At 37.3% G+C, this 13,963-nt stretch overlaps 1 pseudogene; it reads right to left on the reverse strand.

Moving 5' to 3' along the window:
* Positions 1-584: 584 nt before the first annotated feature.
* Positions 585-2,757, reverse strand: LOC148140626 (C5a anaphylatoxin chemotactic receptor 1-like; annotated as a pseudogene).
* Positions 2,758-13,963: the final 11,206 nt, after the last annotated feature.

Consider the following 13,963-nt stretch of genomic DNA (forward strand, 5'->3'; position numbering starts at 1 on the left):
TATGTTTTCAGATAAACGATCATTTAGAACTCAGCTGCAGGGGATAACTGAATTGTATTTGTTCCTTGATTCCTCTACTATGCTTCTCAAGAGATGGCCATGATGTTCCAGTGTGTATTGACTTTTGGAATAAACGCAATTCTTTTCACTTATAATGAGCCAATGCTTTTAAAGAATATGACCTCCGTACTTTGAAACACCAACAACTTTTATTTTCCTACTTTGAGATGCCTTTATCGGTTTTCTTCATATTTTCAATGTATTCAGGAAATGTTAAAAAACCAAAAACAATCTCGTAGCGAGATTTATTCTCCTTTATTTTGAATTGTGTTTGTGCAATTTGAAAAAAAAATCTTTTTATTATTCTAATTTTAATGGACATCTCTCTTGTAAGTTTAAAAATGTGCTGGGGTTTCTTTTCTTTTCAATTTTGGAGATAATGTAATATTTAAAACCAAAATTGTCAGCAAAAATGTTTCATGTCAGATTCTGCCCCTAAATGAACAACCCAACAACGAGACCTGTCCTTTTACACTAAATTACCAAAATTAAAATGGAGTTCGTCATTTGTTGAATACTTGGAATTACTTAAAGGTACACTGTATTAGAGAGAATGTAAGCTTAATCATATTCTTCAGCTCATTTCTGAATTTACGCTGGGAAACTGCATAGATAAACGTGTTTGTGCAGCAACTCAATGTCCTGAGGATATATCCTGATTGTTCAAAGATTGTAAATGGGTCGTTGTAATTCGCTTCTAAAAATTGAGCATCTGTAAATTGCACAAAAATATAAAAAAAGAATGCTACACCCCATAACAGTATAAAGCTTCCAGATATAGCTAGTAATAATATCATTGATTTTTTTACGTGTCTCGATCTCAGCATCATTGTGATCCAGGCCTTTGCCGACTTGTTGAATTTTCCTTCTCACTCTGTTAGCCTGCACAACGTGCTTAATGGTCAGAACATTAAACAACAAAATTAAAACAAATGGAACAAAAGGAGTTAAGATAGTTTCCAGCCACATGAATGCTATCCATATGGGTATTGTATAGAAGTTTGCTTTAATGTAGCAGGACCAAGGCATGTTCTCAATTGTTTCACGTGGTTCATATGCGAAATAGAACGGAACACTTTCTAAAATGCTCAAAATACATAATGCTATAATAATCACAGTTGCCGTTTTCACTGTGCAATAGTTTTGTCGAAACTTCGGACAAGAAATGGCCACAAATCGATCGAAAGTGAACGCGACAGTTAACCAGACTGAGCAATCAACCGAAGCCAAGTAGAGGGCAAGATTAAGACGGCAAATTGGAGTGTAGTTGAGGAATGAGTATGGAAAATAAGAATCTTTTATCTCATACAGTATTACAGCAAATATCAAAAATGATAAATCCGCAGCAGCCATGCTCAACATATAGCGAGTGATGCATTTCGAAAGATTGCAACGTCCACGGGAGAGAATCACCAATGTCATCACATTAGCTGCAAAGAAGGCAACAATTGAAGCAGGTATTCTGAATTTGAGAAATATGCGTCAACACGTGACATACTTAAGCAATCCTGGACATTTAATTTTGATACTCCGTACAGGAAGAAGAATGTGCATGATATATTTTGTAATTATTGCGCTTTTTTAAGTGCTTGTAGAAATAATTCAATAATAATAATGAATCAGATAGTTAACTCCAAACTTCATAAATAATGCTGATATTTAAAGTTTGACTCCGTTACTAAAATAGAAGACTGCTACGAAGTACAAAGAGGCTTTACTAAACCAGCATAATTGTTGGAAAATGACAAACAATGGTCAGTAAACGTGGCAGTGTTGTAGAATGTGTTGATAAGAAGAACAAAAAAAAAGGTTTAATTAATATTACGAAATATTTACCTCAGAAACAAGGATTAACAACCTAAGATAGTTGTTTAAGTGACCTGTTCATTATCAAAAGGTGCAAGCCAAAATGCAATAAGCACACAAAAAGGCAATGTTTAATGACTGAATGAGGGATTTTTTTTTCAAAAATGCAGCAATTAGATTGAAGCTTGCGTAAAACATTGGCTAGGTCATGCTTAATTTTTTTTTGCGAGTAATGGTCTCAATAATATGCAATTGCCAAAGATTCCCTTGAAATTCTGAAGATTGTTTGATCTTGATAGCTAACCGAGCAGAGAGTTTGTATCTGCCAGGGAACAGTGAAAATGTTTCATTTATTGTTTCTTTTTCTGAAAAAAGGAATATCAACACCTGTGCTTTACGAAGATGAATTAAATAATCACGTTGCTTATCTTTCTTCAAACTGATCCTAAGACAATACTTTATTATAGCTTTTCGTCTTTATGTATATTGATAAACTGTCTTAAGGTAACCACGGTTTAATGCTTTCTAGCCATTTCTAGGATCCACTGTGTTCTGTTTTTCAAAAGGACAGTCAATGGCCTTTACAAGAGAAGATAAATATGTCATGTAAACAATATGATATAAATAAGTAAACTATGTAAAACACCACATTGTAAGCTGCGTTAAATCAGTCGCAATATCTCTGAGGCATCAATACTTACCAGTATTTTATTGATAATGCAAGACGTTGCACGCTTATCAATCATCTTAGTGCATAGAATGAGATGTCTACCATTTGAAAAGTTTTACCATGTCACATTACTTCACTTAAAGTGTATTACCTGGGAGACCAACGATTGCAAGAATAGGGTAATAAATGCGTTCTATCTGTGTTATTGCAGGCTGTCCCATTTTTGGAGCGACGTTGAGCTTGCCACTCGTATCCAGTACATGAGGATCTTTAGGAAGTTTTTAGGTCTGTTTTGTACTTGAGATGCAAATCTATTGACTGCACAATAATTGCATAGTGCTTCGCATTAGTTTCGGTCTTTTGAACAAACAGATGTCACGACATAGAGGGTTTACAGGGTTGATTTCTTGAAATCAGTGCAGGAGACCTTTTTTTTCGATATCAACAAGTAGAGGGGCCTCGGCAATGGAGATAATTCTGAGCGATGAAAAAGAAGAGATCCTCCACGTAACAGTGATACTAACATGAGACCAGATGTTTTTAGTTTATTTCTTTTCTTAAAAAGCAGATATAATACATTAAGAAAATGGTTTTGTGTTGTTATAAAGCAGAATTTATTAAAAGAAGGCAGCATAACACCAGAATTGACTGTATGCAACTACTTGAGGACAAACCTACAGCAGAACAGTGGGAGGCGGTTGAAAATTCTAGTGGGATGGTTGTACAGTATACGCCAAACATGTTCCATTTAGTGTGAATTAGAGCAGCAACAAGTCAATCAACGTTGGAATCGTCGAATAAACATTTCTAGACAAAAAAGGGAAAGGAAAGACGTTTAAGAGATATAAAGGAAGCAAATAAAGCAAGGCTCTAGAGAAGCAAAATAAGATCACAAGAATGCAATTAGAAGTCTAAAGAGGGGGCATAAGATAACCGGTAGTTAATGTTGGGGAGCGTCACTTAATATTCTCCAAATGTATCAAGCAGAAGCGAATAACCAGGGAAAGAGTAGGACTTATCAGGTCTCAAAGACAGGGGACCCGACGTGGCCTTGTGTGATTAATCAGAGGACACTGGAAGTGTGTTAACTGAGTACTTCATACCTGTTTTTACTCGGCAGAAGGAGAATGCAAGCATAGAATTCAAGGAGCTGGACTGTGATTTTCTTGTTTCAAAAGATGTGGTGTTTGGAAAGCACAGCCAGTCAGGCAGCATCCGAGGAGCAGAAGAGTCGACGTTTTGAGCATCAGCTCTTCATCCTGTGAAGTTTTTGAGCAGGTTGAAATAAGAAGTGGAGAGGTATTAGAGGTTTTGCCAGATTGTAAATTAGACAAAAAGCCAGTTAAATAGTACAGTGCTTGCAAACGATTTGTGTATTGTGCTGTTTCTCTGGTGGATCGGTGTTGCTACAATGGGATCAGAATGTCTGCTTCAGAAGCAGTTAGTGAGCACGTTTCAGCTCCCTGTGTGTGTTTTCTTTAACGTCAAAAGAGGCATTGGTGGGCAGGCTAATGACTCAAACACACCCAGGCAGGTTGTTAGCTATACTTTCTGTTCGTTAGAATGTCTCTGCTGTTGCTGAGCTAACAGCTTATCTACTCTGCGGTGAGAATCTTTCATGAGTTTTTGTTTTAGAAACATAAGAAGAGTTTATTTCAATATTTCGTTCTGATCAATTTGGTAGAGGCAGCATGTGAAAGCCTTGTCTGTCTTGCTAAGTTGCCTTGACGAGGCTGGGTTTATGGGATTCTAGTATATTTGACGATTAGTAATGAAAATGCACATTTAGTTAAGTGTTAGTAAGTTTTGAGAATATTTGTAGTTCAATTTGAGGTTCTGGATGTTGGTTTGCTTGCTGAGCTGGAAGGTTCACTTTCAGATGTTTCGTCACCATACTAGGTGACATCTTCAGTGAGCCTCAAGACGAAGCACTGCTGATGACTTTGGCTTTTTTCGACTGGGAAAACACATCCATCCAAGGACAAGCCAAACAGAGACATGCACGAGAATTCCTAGAAGCATGACATTCCAACTGAAACTCTATCAATAAACACATTGACTTGGACCCCATTTACCACTCTCTGAGAAAAAGAACAAGAAATGAATACCGCGATAGGAAATGACATCACCACCGGAAATGACATCACCACCCCAAATAAACCCAAACGTATCAATAAAAGCAGGAAACATCAGCAGTGCTTCATCCATGCTCAGAAAGCATACCTAGATTTAGTTAATTGTTTCAACAAAAATTAAGCCATGTCAGTTTCCTTTGTATTTCAACTGTCGTAAGAATTAAGTACATTTTGAATAAAGCCTAAGGGTGGATCAATCGAATCACATATGGAACACTGCACTTTACACTTCACTGAAATGAAGTATGAAAGCTGTGCTCTAGGCTGCCTCCTGACTACATAATTTATTGGTGTGGTGGAGTGGGGATTGCAGTGGAGACTCTGGAATGGACACCAGGTCAGCCCTGCACAAGGTATTCAAGAGGTTATCGTGGGAGCAGAGAGACGAAATTACAGGGATCCAGAGTCATTTTTTAAAGTCGTCTTAAGCCACGAGTGGGTGTTGCATCAGACAGCAAACGATGTCGTCAACGATGGAATTAAATCCTGATATTATGACAAATTCAGAATGCACCATCCTTCCAGTCAAATTTTCCCAGTCAGAAATCAAAAATACAAAGAGGAATTGTTGCAGGAATTCCATTTTTTGGAAGAGTTACTGGATGCAAAATACAATGATAGCTCTGAATTCTCTCCATAAACGTTGCCGGACCTGCTGCATTTTCCAAAAAAATTATTAATAGAGGGATTGAGTTTCGGAATAAGGAGGTTATGCTGCAGCTGTACAAAACTCTGGTACGGCCACACTTGGAGTATTATGTACAGCTCTGGTTACCATATTATAAGAAGGATCTGGAAGCTTTGGAAAGGGTGCAGAGGAGATATACTAGGATGTTGCCTGGTATGGAAGAAATGTCTTACAAGGAAAAGCTGAGGACCTTGAGGCTGTTCTCGTTAGAGAGAAGAAGGTTGAGAGGTGACTTAATAGAGACATACAAGATAATCAGCGAGTTAGATAGGGTGGATAGGGAGAGCCTTTTTCCAAGTATGGGAATGGCAAACACGAGGGGACACAACTTTAAAGTGAGGGGAGATAGGTATAAGACAGATGTCAGAGGTAGTTTCTTTACTCAGACAGTAGTAAGGCTATGGAATGCTTTGCCTATATCGGTTGTAGATTCGCCAAGTTTAAGTGCATTTAAGTCGTCATTGGCCAGGCACATGGACGTACATGGAATAGTATAGGTGGGATGGGCTTCAGATTAGTATGACAGGGCGGCGCAACATCGAGGGCCGAAGGGCCTGTACTGCGCTGTAATGTTCTATGTTCTAAGTTCTATATGTTTGTGTTTCTGACTTCAAGCATTCATAGCTCTTTCGGTTTCTTTTTATTTTTTATCTGTCTGCTCAGAAATCATATTATTTAACTAAGTCAGAGAATCGGAGTATCAAGCAAATCAAACAAGACAAAATGAATATCTCACAGACATTGGAACACTTCTGGAGTTCAACCGAGTGTGTGATGTATTTATGACCAGATTTTTATGAGTAATGTAGACTATGTCGTATCTTTTTGACTGACTACTGGTTGTTCCATGTTGTGAGATACAGGCCGTTCATTTGAGTCACATTTATTTCTGTAGAAATCTCATGCAGTAACACTGGCATTGCAAAATTATATTAGTTTCACATTTTTGAATACATCATTTAGCAAGGTCTCCATTTAATACCATGACAGGATAATTTGAATTTATATGTTATATTTAAATACATATGATGTCAATGTTTCTGCGAACATGTTTTTGAAATAAAGCACATGCATGTATGGAGTCCAAACAAACAAACGTATCAGGCTAAGTAAATATAACTTTTTTGCTTGTGGATTATAATTGGGTAAATAAATATACACATACTTGTTAGGCATATGTTGCACCTATAATTAAACTATCATTTGGTGTTTATTTAAATAATGTATTATCTATCTATAAGTGAATGCATCAATATTCATTGGAAGAGAATGCTCAACAATGTTCTCTCTTTAAAACTATCCATCTATATTCGATCAATAAATGATCTATATATTTATGTGTTGCAACAAGGATAATCATTTCATCTGGTGTTTGAAGGTGGTGCGTTGTTTAATTCATTCATGGTTTGAAGACAGTCACTCATTAAGAGGTTGAATTCACATGTAAGCCAGGTAATGTATGGATGACAGTTTCATTCACTGAATGACATTAGCAAATAAGATGGATTGTTCTAACAATTGACAATGAATTCACCGTTATCATTGAATTGCAAATTTCAGGTTTTCATTGAATTCAAATTCCACCATTTGTTTTGGCAGACTTGAAGCAGAGTTCCGAGAACACTGACACGAATCTAGATAAGAGGTTTTGGAAAACACCACTAGACAATCGCCTTTCCACTAATATATCAAGGTTGACATTATGTCTTAAACATGCAATCCAAAACTTCACGCTGCACGCTCAAATTTGTATTCAATATAAAGCTACAGAACAGAATTATGGAGCGAATTATATTTCACGGAACAAGAGAGAGTTACAACGTACAGCCAAGATTTGCTGAGAAGGTAAAACCATAAAACCCCTACAGTATGGAAGCAGACCCATTCGGCCAATCGAGTCAATAAAGAAAAATAGAGTAGAGGATAAATAATGTTTTATTTTTCTATCAGACTGGACATCTGTGAACTGTAACTTTCCACAAGGATTATTTCAGTTACCCTTATTCTTTGTCGTGCATATAAGCGACTTGGAGAAGAATTCAGTTGATGTGATTAGTAAGATTGTGATCGACAGAACGCTTGGGGAGCTGCATATAGTGAGGAGATTTTGCAAAGAATACAACAGGATATAGATAATCCGAACACTCAAGCAGACTAATCGCAGCAGGAAATTAGTCCAGACAAATGTCGGTGATGCTAGGTCCAATACAGGAATAAAGTATGCAATAAATTGCAGAATCGGCAGAAGCATTAACATGAAGAGGGATGTAGGTATGCAGGTTATCAGTTTATCAGTTATCAGTTCGTTGAAATCGGCACCATATTGGTGCACATGACAACATACTTGGAAGTATGACAAACTGTGAGGAAAATGACTTGCAATTCCAAAGAAAAACATGACAAGTAGGTGGAATGAACGGATATTTAGCAGTTAAGGCTCAATGCAGGTATAAAAATGTGATTAACCTTGCTTGGAAGAACAGTGGGAGATAGTATAAATCTAAAATGGATGTGAAACATAAGGAACTGGGTACTGAAAAGATCAATGAAAAGACAGGAAACATGAAGAGAGCACTACACAAAGAAAACAGCACCTAACCTTTATTGATAGGAGCATGGACAACAACAGAAAGGAAGTGATCTTGAGTATGTGCACTTTGCAAGTACTGGAGTATGGTCCACATTTGTGGATGCCAGTACACTTTGTATCGTTAGGAAAAATGCAAATGCATTGGACAGAGCAAAATAACTTTAATAGAAAGGTTACATTTATGGGAAACTTAACTAGGATGATAAATTGAAACAGTTCAATTTCAAATAACACAAACACATTAGTAATTCCTATTACCTCATTGAAGATGTTAAGTAACGAAAGCACACTGAAAGTTTAAAAAAAACGAGCACATATCCGAAGAAAGAAGGAATATTGATTTGCTTAAACATCAATGATAAAAAGATGAATAAATTATGGGCACCTTAGCAGCAATGTCAACTGTAACAAGAAACGTGTAGTAAATATTTTTAAGTTACAAGATTACTGAGACATTTGCTTTTTCTGGCGAATGGTGGAATTCTCTGTTGTTGAGATATGTACCTATTATATACACGCACGTTCGGCTTTCAAAATATGATCTCATTTATATCAGAAAAAATCCTCAAATGAAAATGGCTGATGTTCGATCTAGCCTTTTGAGAAGTCAGATTACCTCGGAAACTTAATGCACATGCAGAAAAATATTTAACAGACGTATTTCATATTGAAAGAAAATGTATAATCATAAACTCTTAGGAAAAAAAGTGTCATGCTTTTGTCCCAAACCCCGTGTTAAACAACGCAGAAATACAACAGTTTGACCCTTGGATGACACAGGATCAAAAATCTATGATGGTTGCTCCTGAAGGAAAAATGCCCATTGGTGGCTATTTAATGGTATTTGCAAGTCAACGTAATATTATAGGGTTCAATTTCATCATTAGTTTATGTAGATATAAGCAGATGCACGATGAATATTTGTGAGACAAAAACAAAATGGACAGGGACTGCATATCTTTCTGAAAAGTTAATAATCAAACAACAGCAGGTCATAGTTCAATAGGTTAATTTGGAAGTATTAGTTTTCAGAACGCTGCTCCTTCATCAGTAACTAGTGACTGATCAAGGTGCAGCGCTCTGAAAGCTAATACATCCAAACCTGTTAGACTATACCCTGCGGTTGCATTATTTTTAGCATTGTCCACCCTTTCCAATATAGGCACCTCCATTTGATATCTGAAAAGTATGAGCAAGTCAATGACCTCAAAATAAGAAATGTACCAAAAGGCATAATTCGGTTTTCACTGAAATTTGCACCTGATATTGGAACGGAAACAGTGGATAATCTTTTTTTTTATTTGATTCATCTCTCTTGAACTATCTTACAATAAAATTATAAGCTCTTCTAGCCGTTCCTTTGACTGCCGATACCCTTCTAATTGTTTGATGCGTAAATATTGTATTCTTCTAAACCAATGACAAGGTGAACTCACAATTATAATTGAGTGTTTTTCAATAAGGACAGATAAAATGAATTAAAAGTTGTGCAAAATGCCATACTTTTATGAAATTCCATTATTTCCTTGTTATTGAAGAAGATACAATGGGGAGACTGGGATTTTAACAAATTGTCAATAACGACATTATACTGTTCTCCAAACATATTACTTGCTTTGTTTGAGGTTTGAAAAAAATATGCACAATGAAAGCACATCTTACAAAGTGTTTCAAAACAAAATACTGCTGATGCTCAAAATCTGTACTGAAGACGTGGAATTCTGGTAAACTAATGAGGTCTGGTAAAATCTGTCCAAAGAATCAGAGCAAATACTTCGAGTTTTATATGTCACTACAACAGATCTGAAAGATGCCAAAAAAAAAAGTGAGGTAGAAGAGGAGCACTGAGGCTGAATTCTGGAGGCTCATTGCAAAAGTGGGGCTTGTCAATAGTGGAGAAAGAAGAAAAAGAAGAGATGAGTAGCGGTAATATGCTAAGCTCTAAAAAAGGTGACTATGCCCTTTCTACTGAGCACAATGTAAATAAGGTGTTTATGTGTAGAAGGTACCGCTTAATGTGAACCTTTTGTACATTTCTTTTTTGTCCACTATGGTCTACATTTCAGGTCTGAGGGACCTCAAACTGTCAACTTAGGTTTTGTGCAGTCATGGAATAAGGGCATCCCCAGCCAGACGAGTATCCATTGACCAGAGGTCAGTTACGAGTCTAAAACCTTTCTGTGGGTCTGGGATCACATGTAGGTCAAACCAGTTAAAAATGACAATCCTAAGGAACAGTATTGAACCACATGACTTTTGTTTCTCCTCGCAATCCACAACGAATTCACAGTCGTCGTTAGACTCTTTTTGTATTCATTGTTTAGGCAAATTTTTTCATGATTTTAATTTATGCTATTGTAAGAAATGGGGAAGTGTATTATTTTCGCAGATATAGCAAAAGGGTAGTGCTAATAAGCTTAAGTATAGTGCTGATAAATCGAGTGAAAAGGGCAGCTGCAGACAATGATTAAATTAGCAAGCTCTAGGGAAATGTATATAATTGTGGATAATAGGGTACTAACTTTAGTGCATAATTATTCTAGTAAATAATTTCTTTCATCATGATAGTTTAAATAATTTAGTCTCAGCAAAATATCTGAGATAACTGAAACACATAAACTAGGCAAGAAAAAACACATTGTTAAAATGTATATTCAGGAATGGAATGTACCTATGAACAATGGAAGTTGTTACAAGCAAACAGATAAAGTGAAAGGAACATCAAGATCCAAGTTTAGCAAAATCTCCCTTATGTCAGCACTTACAGAGGGAAGGGTCGCCAACTTGGAGATGTGGGAAATAATAAGAGCGGATCGCAAGTTAGTCAGAGAATAAAATTGATTGGGTAATGTAGGAGTCAGAAGAGGTGACCTCACGCAGCTCAAAAGTATAACTATGTACTAGTTTGAATGTTCATTGCTCTTTTGCTTCTGCATTTGATACCCTTTCTTGCAAGATTGTAGAATAAATTGTCTTGTTTCCAGTTTTGGTGGTCTTATCTAAATTTTATTAAATTTGTTTCTAACAGATTTGGGGGCTCGCCCGGGATCCCAAGCTCCGGTCACTCGGTTTTATTGGGAAAATGGAGAAGGTGCACCTCGCTGATTTCGGCGGTCTCTAGTTTCCCTCCTTGCCGCGGCAGCTTGGGCGAGCGTGATAGACCCTGGAAACAAGATGGGCAGATGCGGCGGGTTCAGTCGGGTGACTCTTGTGTGCACAAGACCCGGGTAAAAAAGGTCTTTAACGATTTATCCGGGGTAGGCAGCGGTAGTTGCTGCCAGGTGAATACATCCAGGAGACCGGCAACGGTATTTGCTGCCAGATGGATGTATCCGGGTATCCGGGCGACGAGGGTAGGCAGCAGTAGTTGCTGCCAGGTCGATATATCCGGGTAATGTCGTGTGACGGGGCGCGCTGAAATGACCAGCTAACACTGTGCACAGAGCAAGGTAAAGAAAATGGATCTTTAAGAATTACCTTGGTGGTCGGGTCATACGAGAAGTACGGGGAATTGGCAACATATAAAATAAAGTATTTAATTGGCTAGATTAATCTGACGAGTAAGGTGTCTACCTAATTCGACCGCCCAGCCTTAGACCGGTTGTTAAGAGGGAAAATCCCCCACGCAAAGGTCAGGACCCTGAAGTGGGTGTGGAAGAAGGTGACACCGGACCTCAGTTAAGTTAATTAAATTACATAAAGAAACGGCCGAGTATTAAAATGGGAAATAAGAATAGTTGTTTAAGTGTCGAAGGAGACATGAGAGGGACGTCTGAGGACCACATCCCAACGGACAGTCCTTTAGGAAAAATGTTAAGAGATTGGAAGTACAATCCTCGGATGCGAGGAAAGGATAAAAACAAATGGTAAAATGTCATTGAAAAACAGCCTTACAGTCAGGAGGAATCAGATTATGCTTCGTGTCAGAAGGACTACTAAGGGTACACTTCATAACTAACTTATAGCCAGACATCCAGAAAAATATTCCAAAGCTAGAGGTGTCATTGCGGGAAGCTCAAAGTGTCTGTGAAACACGGTGTCTGTGTGTGTGGGGTGTGTGTGTGTGTGAGAGAAAAGAGCTGTACAGGTAGTAGAAATGTTTACCCTTTGTGATTCGGTTTGAATGCACATTTGTTTGTTGGTGATTGAATGTTTGTGCTTTGTTCCCGGGAGCTTGATATCCGGGACTGTTTTGAATGTGATTTCTATTATGGAAATCTTAACATGATTTCTTTTAAGGTTAAGGATTTTACATATTATGAAATAAAATGTTATCTCCTGCTCTTTTTACAGGTCATGACTGTCTTACTATTAGTTTCTAACTAATCTCTATCCTTACATAAAAGCGATTTATGGAGGACAGCTGAAGTCTCAGTTCAACATTAGATTGTAATAAATAAATAAAAACCTATGGTTATAATCGGTGACCTTGGATTCGGCCATTATTCTTGCATTTTTGTAAACTTGAATAGACAAATCCTTTTTAAGGCAGCTCTGGTTATTTCACCACCTATAGCTTTGTAATTGAGCAATGAATGGTCAGGACTACTTAAGAAAACTGATTTTCGATTTAAATCAAGAAATTAAAACCGGGTAATTATAGTGGATTTCAAAGTTGGAAACTGTATGCATTTTACATTTTAAATATTAAACACTGAATAAATGAATTTATAATATATAAATATATTTACAAGTAAGATTGCAAAATGTATAGTTAGGAACAGGCTTTAAAGTTAGACAAGCATAAATTGATAAATTGTATTTGAGATTACAGGGAGCAAGAAATATTGCAATATTTCTTTTAAAAAATCAAGGTCTAAACAAAACACTGGGTGATGAGAAATGGCCATGAGGTGGCATTAAAGCTGTTCAGTTGGTTTAATCGGCTCAGCAATTGATCTGGCAACGTAACATAAGAAGCAGAAACAGAAGGCAAAAATAATGTTAGCCATGGTTGATGAGGTAATAAAGAAAAGGACAAAACTAAAAGGAGATGTTAAGGGGTCAGGTAGACAGGAACAAGGATCAAAGTGGAAATCCCCACAGGCGGAATGTTATTACTGTGGAAAGACAGGTCACTTTAAGCGAGAGTGTCCAGATCAGAAAAAGAAAGTAAAGGCAGTGCCGTTTATGAACCTTGATGAAAAATAGGGGTGTCAGGAGTTCCTGCCCCCACCAGGAACCCTTGATAAATTTAAAGGTGGGACCTTATAAAGAGGACGTAGTTTTCCAAGTCGATACGGGGGTAGCAAGATCATCCTTATATTTTAAGTCCAAGGGACTGGGAACGAAAACGTTAATTGGATTATGGCAACAGTTTTGTGATGAGAGGCACGAAGAATCGGTTTTGCGCTCATGACAAGATATTGCCACCAAATTGGGGATCGAATTAACTGCAAATGGTGCTATGGAATCTTGGGCTGAGGTTCTTAAGAATGAATGTGCTCGAGCAAAACAATTGCAGGAACAGAATGAGAAGTCACAAGTGACTGGTAAACAAACAGGACTGCGCGATTACAGTTGTTAAAATGTTTTAGTCACTTGTTGCGTTTCCACACTGAATTATGTAATATATATAAATAATAATTAATATTTATAATAAATCAATTGTGTTAGCCTGAATCAATATTAATTGGCAGGATTCCTTCACACATTCTCAGTGACCTGTCATATTGATTCATGGTTAATTTAAAACATGACTGCATTAATTCATTGTTAATTAAAGAATGGAAAGCTACATTACTGGCCAGAGTGTGTGCAGGCAGTGGCAGCAACAGCCTTCTTGGTAGAAGAAAGTTGGAAAATTACTTTTGGGAACGCCTCAATAATCAGCACCCCACATCAGGTACGGACCATAGTAAATCAGAAAGCACGACGATGGCTCACAGACTCTAGGATCTTAAAATATGAGACAATCTTAATGGAACAGGATGACCTTGTGTTAGTCACAGACAGTTGCTTGAATCCAGCTGCATTCCTGTGGCTGGGAGAGGGGGTGACCCTTCGCAATCCAG

Source organism: Chiloscyllium plagiosum, unplaced genomic scaffold (genome assembly GCF_037043375.1).
Source record: "Chiloscyllium plagiosum isolate Xiang-an unplaced genomic scaffold, Cpla_swu_hap1 HiC_scaffold_35, whole genome shotgun sequence".
Lineage (NCBI taxonomy): Eukaryota > Metazoa > Chordata > Chondrichthyes > Orectolobiformes > Hemiscylliidae > Chiloscyllium > Chiloscyllium plagiosum.